This window comes from Talpa occidentalis, unplaced genomic scaffold, assembly GCF_014898055.3.
Source record: "Talpa occidentalis isolate TD23 unplaced genomic scaffold, MPIMG_talOcc4v2.1 talOcc4.6, whole genome shotgun sequence".
NCBI lineage: Eukaryota > Metazoa > Chordata > Mammalia > Eulipotyphla > Talpidae > Talpa > Talpa occidentalis.
The window spans coordinates 51,935,744-51,952,979 of NW_023604972.1; the positions used below are offsets into that span (position 1 = coordinate 51,935,744).

Consider the following 17,236-nt stretch of genomic DNA (forward strand, 5'->3'; position numbering starts at 1 on the left):
CCAAGTGACTCAGTCCAAATGAACCTAATAAAGAAAAAAATAAAGGGATGCCAATTCTGAGATTACATTTTGAAACCAAAGGTTCAGAAGACAAGGAATTCAGACAGTCTATTAGTAAACAGCCAACACGAGAAAATATGGCCTTTGGCCCAACAACCACTGAGGCACTAAAAATTCTGACAAGTACCTGAGTGAGCTGGAAGCAGATTTTTCCTCAGGACCTTAAGAATTCAGACAGCAACCCTTGCAGACAAGTGGAATACAGGGTTTGTGAGAAACCCTGAGCCAGAGGGCCCGGCTAAACTACATTCAGATTCTTGACTCACAAAAACTGTGAGATAATGTTCATTGTTTTAAGTAGCTACACTAAGTTGTAGGGTAATTTGTCATGTTGTGTTGAGTTGAATTGTGTCCCTCTCAAGACTGACATGTTGAAATCCTAACCATCCAGTTATTATCTCAGAATGTGACATTGTTTGGAGAGGTCTCTTAGCAGAAGCAAACAAGTTAAATTGTGTTTACTGGGGTGGGTCTGACCCAATATGACAGGGATCTTTAAAAGAAGGTGAAATAGGACACAGACATAGCATATATGCACAGAGCAGCATATAGGAAAGACAATGAGAAAAGACATAAAGAAAAGATGGGTACCTACAAGCCAAAAAAAGAGGCCTGGAACAGATCCTTCCTTCGCAGAACCTCAGAAGGAATCAACCTGGCTAATGTCTTAAATTTCTGACTTCTAGTCTCAGACAAGAAATTACTGGTCATGTAAGCCATGGTAATTTGATATGGCAGCCCTAATAACTTAATGCATGAAGCAATAGAACAAATATTTAATTCAAAATAACTTTTATTGGCAGTATACGGAGCAGCTTCAATGCAGGACTCAACTAGATACCCATGTTTCCCAGTGTCTTATTATGACAAAAGACATTAGCTCATACTGAAAATTTTACTATGCTTTTTTTTAGCTAGCTAGGACTCCTACAATTATATAATCTAATCCACTCACTTCAAAATTGCTGCTGCTGTGCCAGAAGCTGTTTTGAACACTTACCATACATTAATTCCTCACAACAACCCTATGAGGTACCATTTTCATCAATTCCATTTTTAAGATAAAGAAGTTAATGTCCATAAGTTAAGCTGATAAGTGGCCAGAATTTGAATAAAATGGAGGTGCACAGAAAATAACTGATTTATCCAAAATCACAGTTTAACTTAAAGTAAACCAAATGGTACTTTTCCCTACCTTCACATCTTATTTTCAAAAGTCAAATAGACTGAGTGACGCATATACACATATGGAAGAGTAAAAATGTAATCTTGAGTTCAGAGACATGCAAACAACTGACAAATTAAAAAAAAAAAAGTCAAATAGAAAATTCTTTCTTTTACTTGCTATATTTGTTCTTTGTAACACTGCTATAATAGAAATATATATGATTATCTGCTCTCTTCCTCTCACTACACAAACATGATTTCTCATTTTCTTCTACTCCCTGGACCCTAAAATAGCATCTTTCAATTCCTAACTTTTCTTGTATCTATGTTATTCATTTTTATATACTAGCACATAAGATTCCACTTCTACACAGCTTGGGAAATAAAGCTTTCGCTTAACATTTGATCTTGATTAAAATACAAATACACAGAGTAATTGTCTACTATTAGTCATCCATATCTTAGTAGGAAATAGTAAGATCTGTTTCAGAGAAGAGGCTTTGAAGCAAGAATGCCAAGATCACCTCTGCAAAGTTGTAAAATGACTCTGCCTACACTTTTCCAAGGGTACTGGCTGAAGATTCAGTCTTGTTCTGAGAAATCTGGGTTTGGGCACTTAAGATTTAGCCTTTATTTTTGGAGTCTGAAATCTAAGATACAAAGCATGAGAGGTGGTGGTAACCATGCTTCCATCACAAAGAATGCAAACAAAGAAAGCCAGTTTCTGAAGAGAGACAGACAAGCAAAGGAGAGGAACTCAGCTGAGAGCCTGAGGGAAACCTGACCTTGTTTGGTTCCCAGATTTTCTGCATTTCTGTCCCTCAGTCCCTTGGTGTCCCTGGGAATAAACCCAAAAGTCTGATAACTTTCCTTTTCTGCTTAAGCTCATTTGAATCTAGTCACTTATAATCAACAGAGACCTAACATGGTGAAAAAGGTACACTCTCTAAAGCTTAAGAACATTATTGAAGTACTAATAACGTCATGTAAAAATAACTTTTCAGTAACAACAAAGCAAAGTAAAACATAAACTAATAGTGATAGTACTAGGTAGTGATAGTACTCCTAAGCGCCACACAACATAGTCCATAATTCAAACTAATGACTTAGACTACAACTTCAAAGTCTGCTGATAACTGGATTTTTTCCAGGAAAAACACGATTTTATTCTATAGAGGAATTTACAATAAAGGAAATGATGCACTGAGCCAGGAATTAAATTGAAAATAAATTAATATATCCTTTCATTTGTACAGAATAAAACTACAAGTCATTCAGGAAAGGAGGCTGGCACAACTTTAGACTTTTGACTGACAGTTCAGTGGTCTAGCTACAATGCGTGATGCAGCAAAGACCACCATGATTTTCTTTTCCCAGATCCTTGTTCAATAGACAAAACAATTCTAAAACTGACCTGATTCTCTGTTCTGGGCTGGCATGAACCTTTGTAGGAACAACAGAAATGGCAGGCACTTTCTTCCTGAAGCAGATATGGAGAAGTATTATACCTGTGATGAAAGAAAGAAAAAAAAAAAGTCTACTTTAGCATAATGAGTAACTCATTTCCTAATAATTCTATCTCATATGCTGCGAATGTTTTAATAACTGAACATATCACACTTAATTTTAGATAGATAAAAATCCATGAAGAACAGAGGGTAATTTAAAGCTGGCCTCTGGAAAACCATCGGAATCAGTGTCTTCATTTTGTTGGTAAGGAAACTGAGGCCCAGGGAAGTTACACAAAGAACCAATGATAACACTGTTCTTTCGTGGAAGAGGCAGCAAGTTCAGAAACTATTTCTTCCCATTTCCAGTTTAGCATTCATTTGTACATCATACATCACACAGTCTCCTTTTGAAGACCAAGAGAAAAAATTTCATGTTATTCTTGAGCTATATTTATCAAGCACCTAAAGATAAATGTAGTAGAGAGGTTAACTGATTTGCTCTAAATTAAAATATGGAAACACTGCTTCTTCACTCATGGCTATAACCCAATATCAAGTTAAGTATTATATCTTATATAGGATAATCAAACATTTCTCTTAATAACCATTCAATATTTAAATGTGATAGTGTATGAGTCATAAGGTTTAGGTCTTAATCTGTCTTAACTCTGTTCCCAACAAGTTCTATGATCTGATTACTTCTTCACTCCTAAAGCTCCCTTATTCAAAAATGAGGAAGTGAACTAATTTGTAAGGGCCTCCTAACTCTAAAACACAATGCCCAAGAATAGCTTGATCTTGCAACAATCCATTTTTCTGATCAACTATTTATTATTGTCATATATTTGTTAATAATTTTTGTTAATAATTTTTCTCTTTGATTATATTAGTTCAAACAATGATCAACAATATTATCTTTCAATGCAGTTGATTATTGTGAAGATCTATGCAACAACATAGTTTTACTATCTCACATATTTTACAAGAACTCTGCTAAAAGTAGAAAGAAAAATATTTTTTAAAAATCAACATCTTGGGGGCCTCCCTGGTGGCACAAGGGGTTAAGACACAACCTATGAAGCTATTTGCAGCCACTGCAGCACGAGTTCGATACCGGGCCGGCCTGAGAGCAACCCACATGGTGCAGCAGACCTCTCCTGACTCGCCCGCTGCTCCCCTCAGCAGTGTACTCTGGTCAATCTGCCTGTTCTGTTCCCGCTCTCTGGTGAATCCTCTCACCCCTCACACCTCTGGCCTGTACCCCAGCTCTTGTATAAAAATAAATAAATCTTTAAAAATAAAAATCTACATCTTGGGCCTCCCCGGTGACGCCAGGGGTTAAGACACAACCTCTGAAGCTATCTGCAGCCACTGCAGCACAAGTTAGATCCCTGGCCAGGGAGCAACCCACATGGTGCAGCAGACCTCTCCTGTCTTGCATACTGCTCCCCTCAGCAGTGTATTTCAGTCCATCTGCCTGTTCTGTTCCCCATTCTGTCTCTGGTGAATCCTCTCACCCCTGACACCTCTGGCTTATACCCCAGCCCCTGTATGCATAAATAAATAAGACTTTAAAAAATAAATCTACATCTTATCATGCTCAGTGAAATAAGCCAGGAAGAAAATGAAAAATACTGGATGGTCTCACTTATAGCAGGAATATAGAGGACCCAAATAAGGGATCAGAAAAATCTATAATAAAGTAAAAATCAAAATCAACAGGCATCTATAAACCAGAGACATACTAGGGGGTTGGGGGGGGAGACACAATGGAGTAGGAACAAAACAAGGGTGGTGGGAATTTTATAGGGACTACAACCAGGATGAAAATGCATACATTGTACAAAAATGAAAAATGATGTAAAAAATATATAAAATTAAAAAATTATGAACATTAAAAAAAAATCTACATCTAGATGGTTCCTAAAAAAAAAAACTTAAAATTATCTTCCCATATCATTGATTCAGTTATTTTATACAACATTTTTAGTTTTTTTCCTGAGTAACTTATAAGATGGCAAACATAGGGTTAATCAGATAGAAGACTTTAAAACAAAATAACTCTTGTGAAATACCCAGTGTCCTGATGTTAGGAATTCAAGTGGCAGGGAGGGAGTAGGCAGAAGTGATAGCATGCCTCTTAAATTGTGATTTTAAAATATGAATGTATTACTTTTTAACATATTATTACATACAGTAGTTATATTGGCAACAAACTTTTAATTCAAAGCAAAGTAACAAAATGAACATCTAAGTATTTGTTACCTGTTACCCAACTCTAGAAACTAAGTAACATAAATTATTGATAATGTTCTATTGTCCCACCTCTCATCCCCTGTAATTGCTGTCCTTATATTTTGTGTTTATGATTCCTTTGCTTCTTAAAAAGAACATCATATATATATACATAACCCTCACCATCACAGTGTTTATTTTGGCTTATTCTTAAAATATGTAAAAATGATAAAAAACAGTTCCTGTCTTCTAAGGTTTGATTTTTTTCATTCAATATTTAGTTTCAAGTTTCATCTACATTGTTATATATAGTTGTAGTTCATTTTCACTGGAGTAATTCTGCATTTTATAGACATATCGTATCCAATCTCAGGGCCTCCCTAGTGGTACAAGGGGTTAAGCACCCCACTATGAAGCAATCCACAGCCTCTGCAGCATGAGTCAATTCCCAGCAGGCCAGGGAGCAACCCACATGGCGGGGCAGACTCTCCATCTCTCCTGCCCACTGCTCCTATCAGCAGTGTGTTTCAGTCAGTCTGCCTGTTCTGCTCCCTACTCTGTCTCTGGTGAATCCTCTCACCCTCCCGTACCTCTGTTCCCCAATTCTTGTATGCACGAAAAAATAAATCTTTTAAAAAAAAGAGACAATTGCAATCTCTCTAGCCACTGGTAATTCATAGTGAGCCACACTGTCTCCAACATCCAGCAATCCCAAGTTCTTAATTTGAGTGTGTAAGAGGAATCTAATTGTGGTCTTAATATTCTAATTATTGTTAACTAATGATTCTGAGTACTTATTCAGTTTTATTGGCTACGCATGTTTCCTCTTTTATGAAATGCCTTTTAATATCTTTTGCTCCCTTCCTGCTAAGTTGTTTGTCCTTTACTTACTGTTTCAAGAAGTGTGTGTGTACACATGTGTGTGAGTGCATGTGTGTATGATGCTGATTACTTGGTTTTACCAATTCCGAATGACTAGCTACAGGCAAATGTTGAGAAAAAAGGCAGATGCAGAAATAGCAGACAGAACTGGAAAGACCAAGTTAGAGTTCTTCTCAAACCATTTTTGTATACTAAAGCAATCTACAAATGGCTGAAGTATTACATAATAGATTGTTTTATATTCTTTTATTTTAGTATAAATTCAGCCAAGGGGAAGTGCTTTGATATGATGTTAATGCATTCCCACTATAATATACTAATATAATTTCAGGTATCAGTTTTACACAGATCATAATTACAGCAAAGTTTGGACAGTGGTCTCATTTTGCCCCTGATATTTTACATTTCTTTTAATTTTATGCATTAGTTGCCTCAAACATAGAATAAGTCAGTTATGTTGTCAAAGAATAAGTCTGAGTGCATATGCACATATGAAAATTGGACTTCAAAATTAAGTTATATAAAATAGAACACAGAGATCTCTACTCCAGACTGGTTGGACAATCAGCTGTGCCTCCTTGTCCTAACTATGTCATTAAGTTGGTCTTCTAATAACTAACACAGAATTTGTACTGGGTAAATTCTAAAAACTTCTGAATCACACACTTTAGCTGAAAGCTCAGTGAGGAAACAAAAGTTCCAGAGAGCCCCAAAAGATTTTTAGAAATCTCTTCCCAAGAGACTAATATAAATTAGACAGACTAAAGAGTAACAAAAAGGTGACTATTTGAAAATAAATTGACAAGTAAGACTACATATATCCTATGACTTCTCAGGACTCCTGGCAGATGACATAATAGAGTAACAAACAGTAATGCAAGAAAAAATTCAAAGACTATATAAAATCTGAATCACTCCATATGCACTTGATTCCTATTACCAAGAAGATCAGAACTTTCAGAAGTGCACTTACTCACTTACCTGAATCTATAACCTTTTACTGTGCTTGAGCTTTCTGGGGACCATATTAAAAGTTAACTCCTATACTGGGGCCTCCCCGGTGGCGCAGCGGTTGAGCGCTGGGTTTTGAAGCTGCCCGCGGCCTCTGCGGCACCAGTTCGATCCCCGGCTGCTCCCCGGCCACTGGAGGAGGGTCCCACATGGCGCGCAGACCTCTCCTGCCGCCCGCTGCTCCCCTCAGCAGTGTACTTCGGTCCTTCTGCCTGTTCTGCTCCCCGCTCAGGCTCTGGTGAATTCTCTCACCCTCCTGCGCTTCTAACTGTACCCAGTGCATGTATAAACAAAAACGAACAAATAAAATAAATAAATAAAAACATGCCTCTATTAAAAAAAAAAAAAAGTTAACTCCTATACTTTTAATACTAGTTGTTATAACCTAATTCCTATTCAAGGACATTACCCTAGTAAGTCTTACTTCTCTTTCCTACATTACCAATTTTCTAAATTCCTGTTTCCAATAAGCCAATTTATATATGCATATGTCTATATACACATACATCTATCCATCTATCTATCTATATGTCCATCCATCCATCCATGGTATATGGTGATTATAACTGTTGGCCCCACTCAGCCTATAGGTAATGGTCTATTTCTCTGATTTCCTTTTCGACAAGCATAGGTCACAAGAGACTCTGTCTCCAAACATTCTGTCCATCAAATTGAACATACTACAATTAGATTTTTGATCCCCAAAACACCACTGAATCTTAGAGATGACCAATTACCTACATATTGTTAAATCCAAAAACCAGTAAGTTCTCATCTTTGCTAATCTGTCTGCTGCACTTGGCATGACTCACCCATGATACACTTTATCTGGCTTCCAGAACAGACTCTCCTGCAAAACTGATTCTCCTGGTTTCATCCTATTCACTGGCCACTCCTCCTGTCTCCTTTGCTTTTTCTACTCTCCATACTAACAACTACAGTTCAATTCTCTCTCTCTCTCTCTCTCTCTCTCTCTCTCTCTCTCTCTCTCTCTCTCTCTCTTTCTCTCTCTCCATAATAACGACTAAATTTCAGGTTCCCTTCTCCCTTCCCCCCTCCCTCTCTCTCTCTCTAACCCATCAGGAAATATATCCAGAATCTCACCACCCATATAACACTTTCTTCAGATTAGAATAGTAACAATTATCTCTCACTTGGATTTTTCCCCATAGTTTAGTAATTGGCCTCCCAACTTCTACCTTTGCTTTATTTCAGTCTTTTCTTGTCAGAGCAGTCAGAGTGATTCTGATAATCCTATATAAATCATAAAACCTAACTTCTGAGCCCCAGATCACCCCATCGCTTCTTCCCTCAGAGTAAAAGCTAAAATCCTTAAAAGAGTATAAAAGAAAAAAAAGAACCTGCATATAATTTGGCTCCCATTACCTCTGACCTCATTGCTATTGACCTCCTTGGAATTCGTTATACAGGACAGGCATGCTCCTACCTCAGCACCTTTACACTTGCTCCTCTCTCTGCTTTGATGCTTTCTCAAGAGAGGATTGTCTCTGTATGCCTCACTCCCTGTTTTCAGATCTTTGCTCAAATGTCTCCTGGACTCTTACCCATCCACTCTAAAAGTAGCAATTCTGCCCTCAAGATCCTTAACTGACTTCCCTGATTTTTTTGTCAAAAGTTACTACCTGGGGCCTCCCCGGTGGCGCAGCGGTTGAGCGCTGGGTTGCGAAGCTGCCGGCGACCTCTGCGGCGCAGCGGTTCGATCCCCAGCTGCTCCCCGGCCACCGGAGGAGGGTCCCACATGGCGCGCAGACCTCTCCTGCCGCCCGCTGCTCCCCTCAGCAGTGTACTTCGGTCCTTCTGCCTGCTCTGCTCCCCGCTCTGGTTCTGGTGAATTCTCTCACCCTCCCGCGCTTCTGATTGTACCCAGTGCATGTACAAACCAAACAAAAACAAACAAATAAATAAAAAATAAAAAAAAAAAAGACATGCCTCTAGAAAATTTAAAAAAAAAAAAAAAAAAAAAGTTACTACCTGGTGGCACAAGAGGTTAAGCACCGCTCTATGAAGCAATCCACAGCCTCTGTAGCATGAGTTTGATCCCCAGCCGGCCAGGGAGAAACCTACATGGCAAGGCAGACCTCTCCTGACCCGCCCATTGCTCCCCTCAGCAGTGTATTTCAGTCAGTCCGCCTTGACATGTTCAATACCTAGAAAGGGTCTGGTACATGGTTGGCATTCAATAAACTCTTATTGGACAACCAAATGATTACTCTTAGGACAAAATATAAGAATCTGAAGTTACATAAAAAGATAATCTAAATAATCACATGCTAACAGCTAGATTATTGATGTAATCAATTTATTTCTATACATAAGTGATAAGAACAATTCAGATTTCAGAGGACAGTGCAGCTAATATTTCTATAAACTTAAAGTAATCATTACAGTAATTCCCTCCAAAATTAGATTTTAGACTCTGGCCATCGATAGGGTCATTTATTTATTTTCTACTAATTAGTGTCATATTCAATAATGGTTGGTTTGCAAAGGCACAACACTAAACACAGGAAAATATTATCAAAATGTTTCTTCTAAACTGGTTCCAAGCTAAGAACCAAGCTGTTTATAAATAAGGAAAGTCTAAAAATAAAGGGCAGATATTTTAAAATGTTTTAAATACTTTGTTTGGTTATTATTTCAAACTACAAAATAAGTTGCAAATGCAAGAATACAGAAATCATCCTTAAGCCAAAAGTCACCAATTATTAAGTTCATGTTACTCTCCTTGTTTTTACCTCTGTGCTCATGTTTCTCTTGTACTTCCTCTCCTTCCATTCAACAGACACACTCAGACTTCTTTTCTAAACCAAATGGAGATAAACTATATATATCATGTCATTTCCTCCTTTGCTTCAATGTACACTTCCCAATAGAAACAGTCTCTTTTATAATTACTGTACAGTTAGTTATCTTCAGTAGTGTGGGCACTGCTATAATATTTCTACTTACCTTATCATCTGTATTCCAATTTTTTCAATTGGTCCAATAATAGCTTTTATATTTTTCCCCTTCACCCAGTCTAGAGTCAAGTATTATGGTTCTCTCTCTTAAGTTTTCTCTCTCTTAAGCCTCCTTTAATTTACAACATTTCCACAGCCTCTGTCTTTTAATGCTGTTGGCATTTCTGAGGCATGCTGTCCCCTCCCCTTTTTACTAAGTAGAACCTTCCTCACTTGGGATTGTCTGATGCTTCCTCGAGGCTAGATTCAAGCTATGCAGTCTAGAACTGTTTTCTACGCAGATGATGACATGTGCAGCCTCAGGGTGACACATCTGGAGTCAGCCCTGTGTTGTTGATGGATTTCATTAACATCATCGTCCCTATGTTGTAACTTGCAAATACTCTGTCATCTGTGGAGTTTAGGGCCATGGAAATACCCTGTTCTTCATCAACATTTCCCTTCAATTTTGTTAGGCCTTTTTTAAAAAAAGATTTATTTATTTATGTATTCAAGAACTGGGTGTAGGTCAGAGGCGTGGAGCGGGGTTAGTGGTGAAGATTCACCAGAGACAGAATTGAGAGCAGAATAGGTGGATCTCCTGAAATACACTGTTAAGGGGAGCCACGGGTAAGACAGGAGAGGTCTGCTGGCTGGGATCGAACTCATGCTGCAGTGGCTGGTAATAGCTTGATAGGGCTAAGACTTTAACCTCTGTGCCACCAGGGAGGCCTTTTGTTAGGATTCTTATCCAATCTAATCTTTTCTATGATGGCTGTAAAATGATTTTCCAACTCCAGAAATCAGAATTCTACTGTAAGCAAGAGACCTTTCTTCTGTATTTATTCATTTATTTTTTTAATTTATTATCACTATAATCAATTCCTACTTTTAATGGTTTATAATTCATTACTCTATTTTATGATGATCAAATCACCCCAATTCTGGCCAATGGGAACCTCAACAGGCTTCTTGTAACATGCTCCCATTAAAAAAAAAAAAAACTTTATTTTCTAGCATAAAAAAAGGTTTACCTCGTAGGAAAAAAGGCTCACCCCATATGTTCCCTGCCTAAGCCTGGGTTCACTCATTTCTCTTAAGAATTCTTGTTCTTCTGTTTTGAAAATAATATTATACAACAAGATTTAGGAGTTTGGTGTGTTAATGCTCTGTTTCTTAGTCCTTCTTGTTGGAAAGAGCTATTAGGAAATAGATACATGTAGAAACACATGAATATATACAGATACACTGATTTCAAAAATAATGAATTTACACTGATCCCTATAATTCCGTTCCACCCCCACAGGATTCATTTTTTCCTTATCCCATTTCATATTTGCATGTCCCTCCTGCAGGCCCTGCCTCAATCAACCATAAAACACTAGCTCCATCCATAAATCACCTAAAAATGACCAGAGATGCTTTGTTCATATCACTAAAAAAATAAACAGTAGTACAAAGTACTAAGGATTTGTTTGTAATTCCCCACCTTTCACCATTCCAAACTCAGGGTAAATAGTAAATACCTTGTCAATAAAAGTAAATATTGTATCAATACTTTGATACAGTCACTCTGTTCCTTCAATGTGGGTATAATATTACTTTAATGTGGGTATAATATTAATTTAAATAATCAGATTCATTCATGTCAGTACATTAGGGTTTTCCCCTTTCCCAACCTTCTTTTGAATATAAAGATAACATGCTTTGAAAAGTCAAAAATACACCAAAGGGTATACTTTGAGAAGTGTCATTCCCACCCATAAATCTTTGGTTCCATTATTTCACAACATTCTTTCTTTTCATAAAGTTAAATAATTAAATATTTTTTTTAACACAAAAGACAGCACACTATATATACTAGTTTGTATTAACCGGCTCAATTCTAAATGGGGGAAGCTCTTCCCAGAGCATTTTGTAAAAAGAAAGAAAAAAAAAGCATTACCCTAATACCAAAACCAGATAAAGATTAAAAATCCGATATCCTTTGTAAACATAGATAATTTTTTTTTTTAACAAACTAAATCTTGCAATATATAAAAGGGATATTACATCATGACGCACTGGATTTTTTCCTGAAAATACAAGGCTAGCTCATCATTCAAAAAAATTAATCAATACAATTCACCATATTAACAGAATAGAGAAGAAAAACAGTAAGACAATCTCAAAACATTAAAAATAAAAGCATTTGACCAATAGTTACTCATAGTAAACTAGAATAAAACGGAGCTTACTCAACCTCACAAATGTCAGCTTTTAAAATAAACAGCTCTAATGTTATATGTAATGGCAAAATACTGAATGCTTTCTGTCTTTAAATATATATTGGAAGTCCTAGCCAGGGCATTAAGGTATGAAAAGCATACATTGCAATGGAAGAAATAGAATTTTTTATTCCAGGGACAGAACTATAATAGAAAACCCCAAAGGACCTACTAAAGGGTGGGGGAGGGGAGGGGGAATAAGCAAACAAACTACCTAACCAGCCTTAAAAGGCAATTTAATAAACAAATTTATCAAAGTTATAGTATACAAAGTTCAATAAATCTCAATCATGTTTTAACATATCAACAATAAAACTGCATATTATATATATTATATAGCTATATAATGCCTTTTATAATACACACATAAAAGTAAAATACTTAGGGCAAATCTAACAAATTATGTGCAAGACTTAGAAACTACAAAACATGGATGATATAAAATCAAAGATAACCTGAGAAAATGGAGAGATACACCCTGTTCATGGATTGGAAGACTCAATATAATTAAGCTATCACTTCTTTCTAAATTTATCTACAGATTCAAAGTAATCCCAATCAAAATTCCAGACCTTTTAGAAAACTGTCAAGATGATTCTAAAATTTACTCGGAAAAGCCAAGGACATTTGAAACAGGCAAAGTTAGATGACTGACTCATGTTGCCTGATTTTAAGACATTATAAAGCTATCATAATCAAGACAGTATTCTTGAAAGGACAGATACCTAGGTAAATGAAAAAGGACATATTCTAGAATTACGCAATACATATGTGGTAAACTCATTTTTGACAAAGATGCCAAGCAATTCAATACAGAAAGGAAAAATTTTTCACCAAATAGTGCTAGAACAACTGGATACACACTTGCAAACCAAAACATGTCCATCAACCCATACAGCACATCACATACAAAATTTAACTCAAATGGATCACCTGTATGAGATCAACCAACTGCTTGCTAAAGTGGCTATACCATTTCACTGGCAATGTATGAGAAATTTCTACTGACACCAAATCCTCATCAAATTTAACATCATCAGTCCCTACTCTTGGCCATTCTAGTGGGTGTTATCACCCTACAATTTTACTTTGCATATCCCTGATGAGCCTTGATGGTGAGTACCTTTTAAGCACTTGTATCTATCTATCTATGTAGTATATATTTGCCTTTCATATTTCCTTGGTGTGATGTCTGTGCAAATCTTTTGTCGATTTTTGGGCAGAACTCTTTGTCTTATTATTACTGAATTACATGAGTTTTTTAGATGTTCTGGTTCAAATCCTTTGGCAGATATGTTTTGCAAATGTGTTTTGCCACTTTGTGGCTAAACACTTCCTTTTTAAATGGTGTAGCATGTGCACATTGAGAAGATTAACTGAGCAGTACACTTAATGTCCACTTCTCTAGATACTTGAAGGAACAGGTTTATATTTTAAAAGAGAAAAGACATCGGGCCTCCCCGGTGGCGCAGCGGTTGAGCGCTGGGTTGCGAAGCTGCCCGCGGCCTCTGTGGCGCCGGTTCGATCCCCGGCTGCTCCCCGGCCACCTGGGGAGGGTCCCACATGGCGCGCAGACCTCTCCTGCCGCCCGCTGCTCCCCTCAGCAGTGTACTTCGGTCCTTCTGCCTGCTCTGCCCCCCGCTCTGGCTCTGGTGAATTTTCTCACCCTCCCGTGCTTCTGACTGTACCCAGTGCATGTATAAACAAAACAAATAAACAAATAAATAAATAAAACATGCCTCTATTTAAAAAAAAAAAAAAAAAGAGAAAAGACATCAAAATTATCATCAACCAGTAAACAGCCTGAAGATGAACAATCTGGCCTTCACATATGAAAACTGGAAACTATGTTCTTACACTCACTATAAGTCTTCAAGCACTGGGTCTCTATCAAATGCCAGACATGAAACCTATAATAAGGGAGAGTAACACGTTGAAGGTCTCCATCCTGCATTCTTTATTACAATTTGACCTCTGATTTATCGACAGTTCAGATTAGGATTTATTATAACTTTTGTTCATTACAGAGCAAATATTAAATGGAAATTCTATGCTGAAAAGCAAAAATAATCAAAGTAAAAGTAACCACATGAAAAACGAGTCCAAGCATTGATTTTCAATAAGCACCTATAGTCAAATACATATACTAATGACATAAATTTTAAAACCATTTACAGCTTGTTGGCAGCACGGAGAGCTCTACTTATCAGCCCTTAATCACCAAGAAATTATCTCTCCCAGCTTTATAAGAAGCAAAAATCACATGCTCTGATTTTTCATATTAATGTAAGTACATGCTTAGAACATAAAATGTCAACTAGAACATTTTTTAAAATTTTCTTTTTCTTTTTTTTTTAAAGATTTATTTATTTATACAAGATTTGGGATACAGCAAGAGGCGCAGGAGGGTGAAGGAATTCACCAGACGGAGTGGGGAGCAGAGCAGGCAGATGACTGAAAACAATGCTGAGGGGAGCGGCGGACAAGATAGAAGTATGCTGCACCATGTGGGTATCTCCATGGCCAGCTGGGAATCGAACCCATGCTACAGAAGCTGTGAACAGCTTCACAACACTGTGCTTAACCTGCTGTGCCACCAGGGAGGCCCTCAACTAGAACACATTTAAAAAAAAAAAAAAAAGTTGCTCTCCACCACAATATCAATTGTTCTCTTCCCCTAAACCATGCCCCACAGAGAATCATTGTTGACAGCTGATATCCAACTTTTCAAATATGTCCTATGCACAAATGAGTATATACGTGAATCTACTATGCATTTGTGTGTATTATAACAGATACACAGACTTTGTGGCCTTTTGGAATTCTATAAACCAAAGAAATTTTAAAATGAATTTTTTATGATTGAGGAATTATAAAACATGAAATAAGAGATTTAAGTAAAATAAAAAAAGTTAAAACGTAGTCACCATATATGACGAAAATCGTGTTTAAAGAATATATTATTCTGTAGTAGACAATTCTTGGAATGACTACAAAGTCTACAACCCTTCCTTTTTCTGTATAATGATCAATGCCCTTGAAAAAAGAGTAAAATATTAGGGAGATTCAGAGAATGACTATTTGAATAAATTTCTCACAACAGAAAGAGCCTGAAAAATTGCTCTCCAATGTGTGTGCTCACCAGAATCCTACCACTGCGAGAGGAAACAAATCAAAATATAGAGCCTCTTCGAGGTTGTGGAGAAAAAGGAACTCTCCTGCGTTGCTGGTGGGAGTGCAAACTGGTCCAACCACTATGGAGAGCTGTTTGGAGATTTCTTGACCTACTAAACATAGAGCTTCCATATGATCCAGCAATTCCACTCCTAGCTATTTACCCAAATGACACAGAAACATTAATTCAAAGAGCACCTGCATCCCTATGTTTATAGCAGCACTATTTACAATAGCTAAGCTATGGAAACAACCCAAATGCCCAAAAATAGATGACTGGATCAAGAAGATGTGGTACATATACACAATGGAATATTACTCAGCAATCAAAAAAGATAAACACATGCAGTTTGCAGCAACATGGATGGAGCTAGAAGGGATCATGCTCAGCAAAATAAGTCAGAAAGAAAAAGAAAAACATCGGATGGTCTCACTCATTGCAGGAATTTAGAAAACCTAAATAAGGGACCAGGAAAAAAACTAATTAATACAAAGTAAAAATCAAAATCAACAAACAACCATAAACCAGAGACACACTACCTGGGTAGGGGGGGCAGGGAGCAGAGGGGCGGGGAGAGGAAGGATTAGGGTCAAAATAAGGGGGGAGTGTAATTGTATGGGGAATATAACCAAAATAAAAATGCATACATTGTGCAAAAATGAAAAATATGTAAAAATCATATAAAACAAAATATTAAAAACATAAAAAATAAAAAGTTAAAAGAAAAAAAATAGAGAGCCTCTTAATAGTTAAATAGATAAAGATAACCCACATCATAGATCAAGTCAGACTTCTCCAGCCAGCCTGGTCCTTGCTTAGTGAGTTCATGAAAACCACCAGCTGATAGGAGAGGCAGTTATATAAGAGAAAAATGCATGAAGTACCTCACCACCACTGCTTTAAGAATATATTATTCCTAAGTCCCCCACAGAAACCACTTATTGGTAATCAAGCCCTTTGAGTTACAGAAATAGTGAAGGCTAGTCCTCACTGTAAGAGACGCCAATTCTGAATTTTCTTCTACCAATATAACTATGCAAGAATAATCAAATTCTTCTTATAGGTCATATGGCCTCTAATTCAGGAATTCACTTCAAGTGGCAATGGGTAAATGCATGGGATCTCACTAATCCTTTTTTTTTTAAAGAAGGCCTGTTTATTTTTTTTTTTAAACATTTATTTATTTATTTATACAAGCACTGGGTACAGTCAGAAGCGCGGGAGGGTGAGAGAATTCACCAGAGTCAGAGCAGGGAGCAGAGCAGGCAGAAGGACCGAAGTACACTTCTGAGGGGAGCAGTGGGCGGCAGGAGAGGTCTGCGTGCCATGTGGGACCCTCCTCCGGTGGCTGGGGAGCAGCCGGGGATCGAACCGGCGCTGCAGAGGCTGCGGGCAGCTTCACAACCCAGCGCTCAACCACTGCGCCACCGGGGAGGCCCGGGATCTCACTAATCTTATCAAATACTCTTACTCAGACATGGCTATAGAGAAGTAATGGCTTCTTAAAGATTAGTATAGCATTTGTTGCCCCAACTCAAACCTTCTGAAATTGGGAATGCTGTCCTGCAGGATATGAAATAGTCTTAGAACCACCAACCATTATACAATGTCTCTCCCTGGATATTGTATGAAAATCAAGTGTTGATAACGAAGGTGGTAACTTTCATCTGCTATCTAGAGTGTTGCTTCTTGTCTTAAGAACCCTGGAATCAGGGCCTCCCCTGGTGGTGCAGCGGTTGAGCGCTGGTTCATTCCCTGGCAGCCAGCGAGGGTCCCACAAAAAAAAAAAAAAAAAAAAAAAAAGAGAGAAGAACCCTGGAAGCTGCTGGTCTAGAATTTCAGTACCAAAGGAAGGAATACTTCTACTAGAGAGTATTTCATGCTTTTGACAGCTGTGTTTATAGTGTTGTTTGACTGCCTCAAGGCACAAGAGAAACAAGCAAAAATGAAGGTAAGGTATTGGTCAGAGGTAACTATGTCCGACAATTAGAGGGAAGGGAGGTTGCAGCTATACTGTTGGAGTGAGGA

At 37.5% G+C, this 17,236-nt stretch overlaps 1 protein-coding gene across 14 annotated transcripts in view; it reads right to left on the bottom strand.

Moving 5' to 3' along the window:
• The window catches only part of WDFY3 (WD repeat and FYVE domain containing 3), a 263,597-nt gene that overhangs the window by 229,803 nt on the left and 16,558 nt on the right, over window positions 1–17,236 (bottom strand). For 10 of the 14 annotated variants that reach the window (XM_054687824.1, XM_054687825.1, XM_054687823.1 and 7 more), the window contains one exon: window positions 2,642–2,735. The exons of 1 other annotated variant lie outside the window; for it this stretch is intronic. The gene's annotated coding sequence lies outside the window, so the exon portion shown is untranslated. Of the gene's footprint in view, window positions 1–2,641; window positions 2,736–6,776; window positions 6,981–9,562; window positions 9,629–17,236 lie in introns of those variants that run through there. 3 more of the 14 variants (XM_054687826.1, XM_054687822.1, XM_054687827.1) reach the window with 2 other exon arrangements.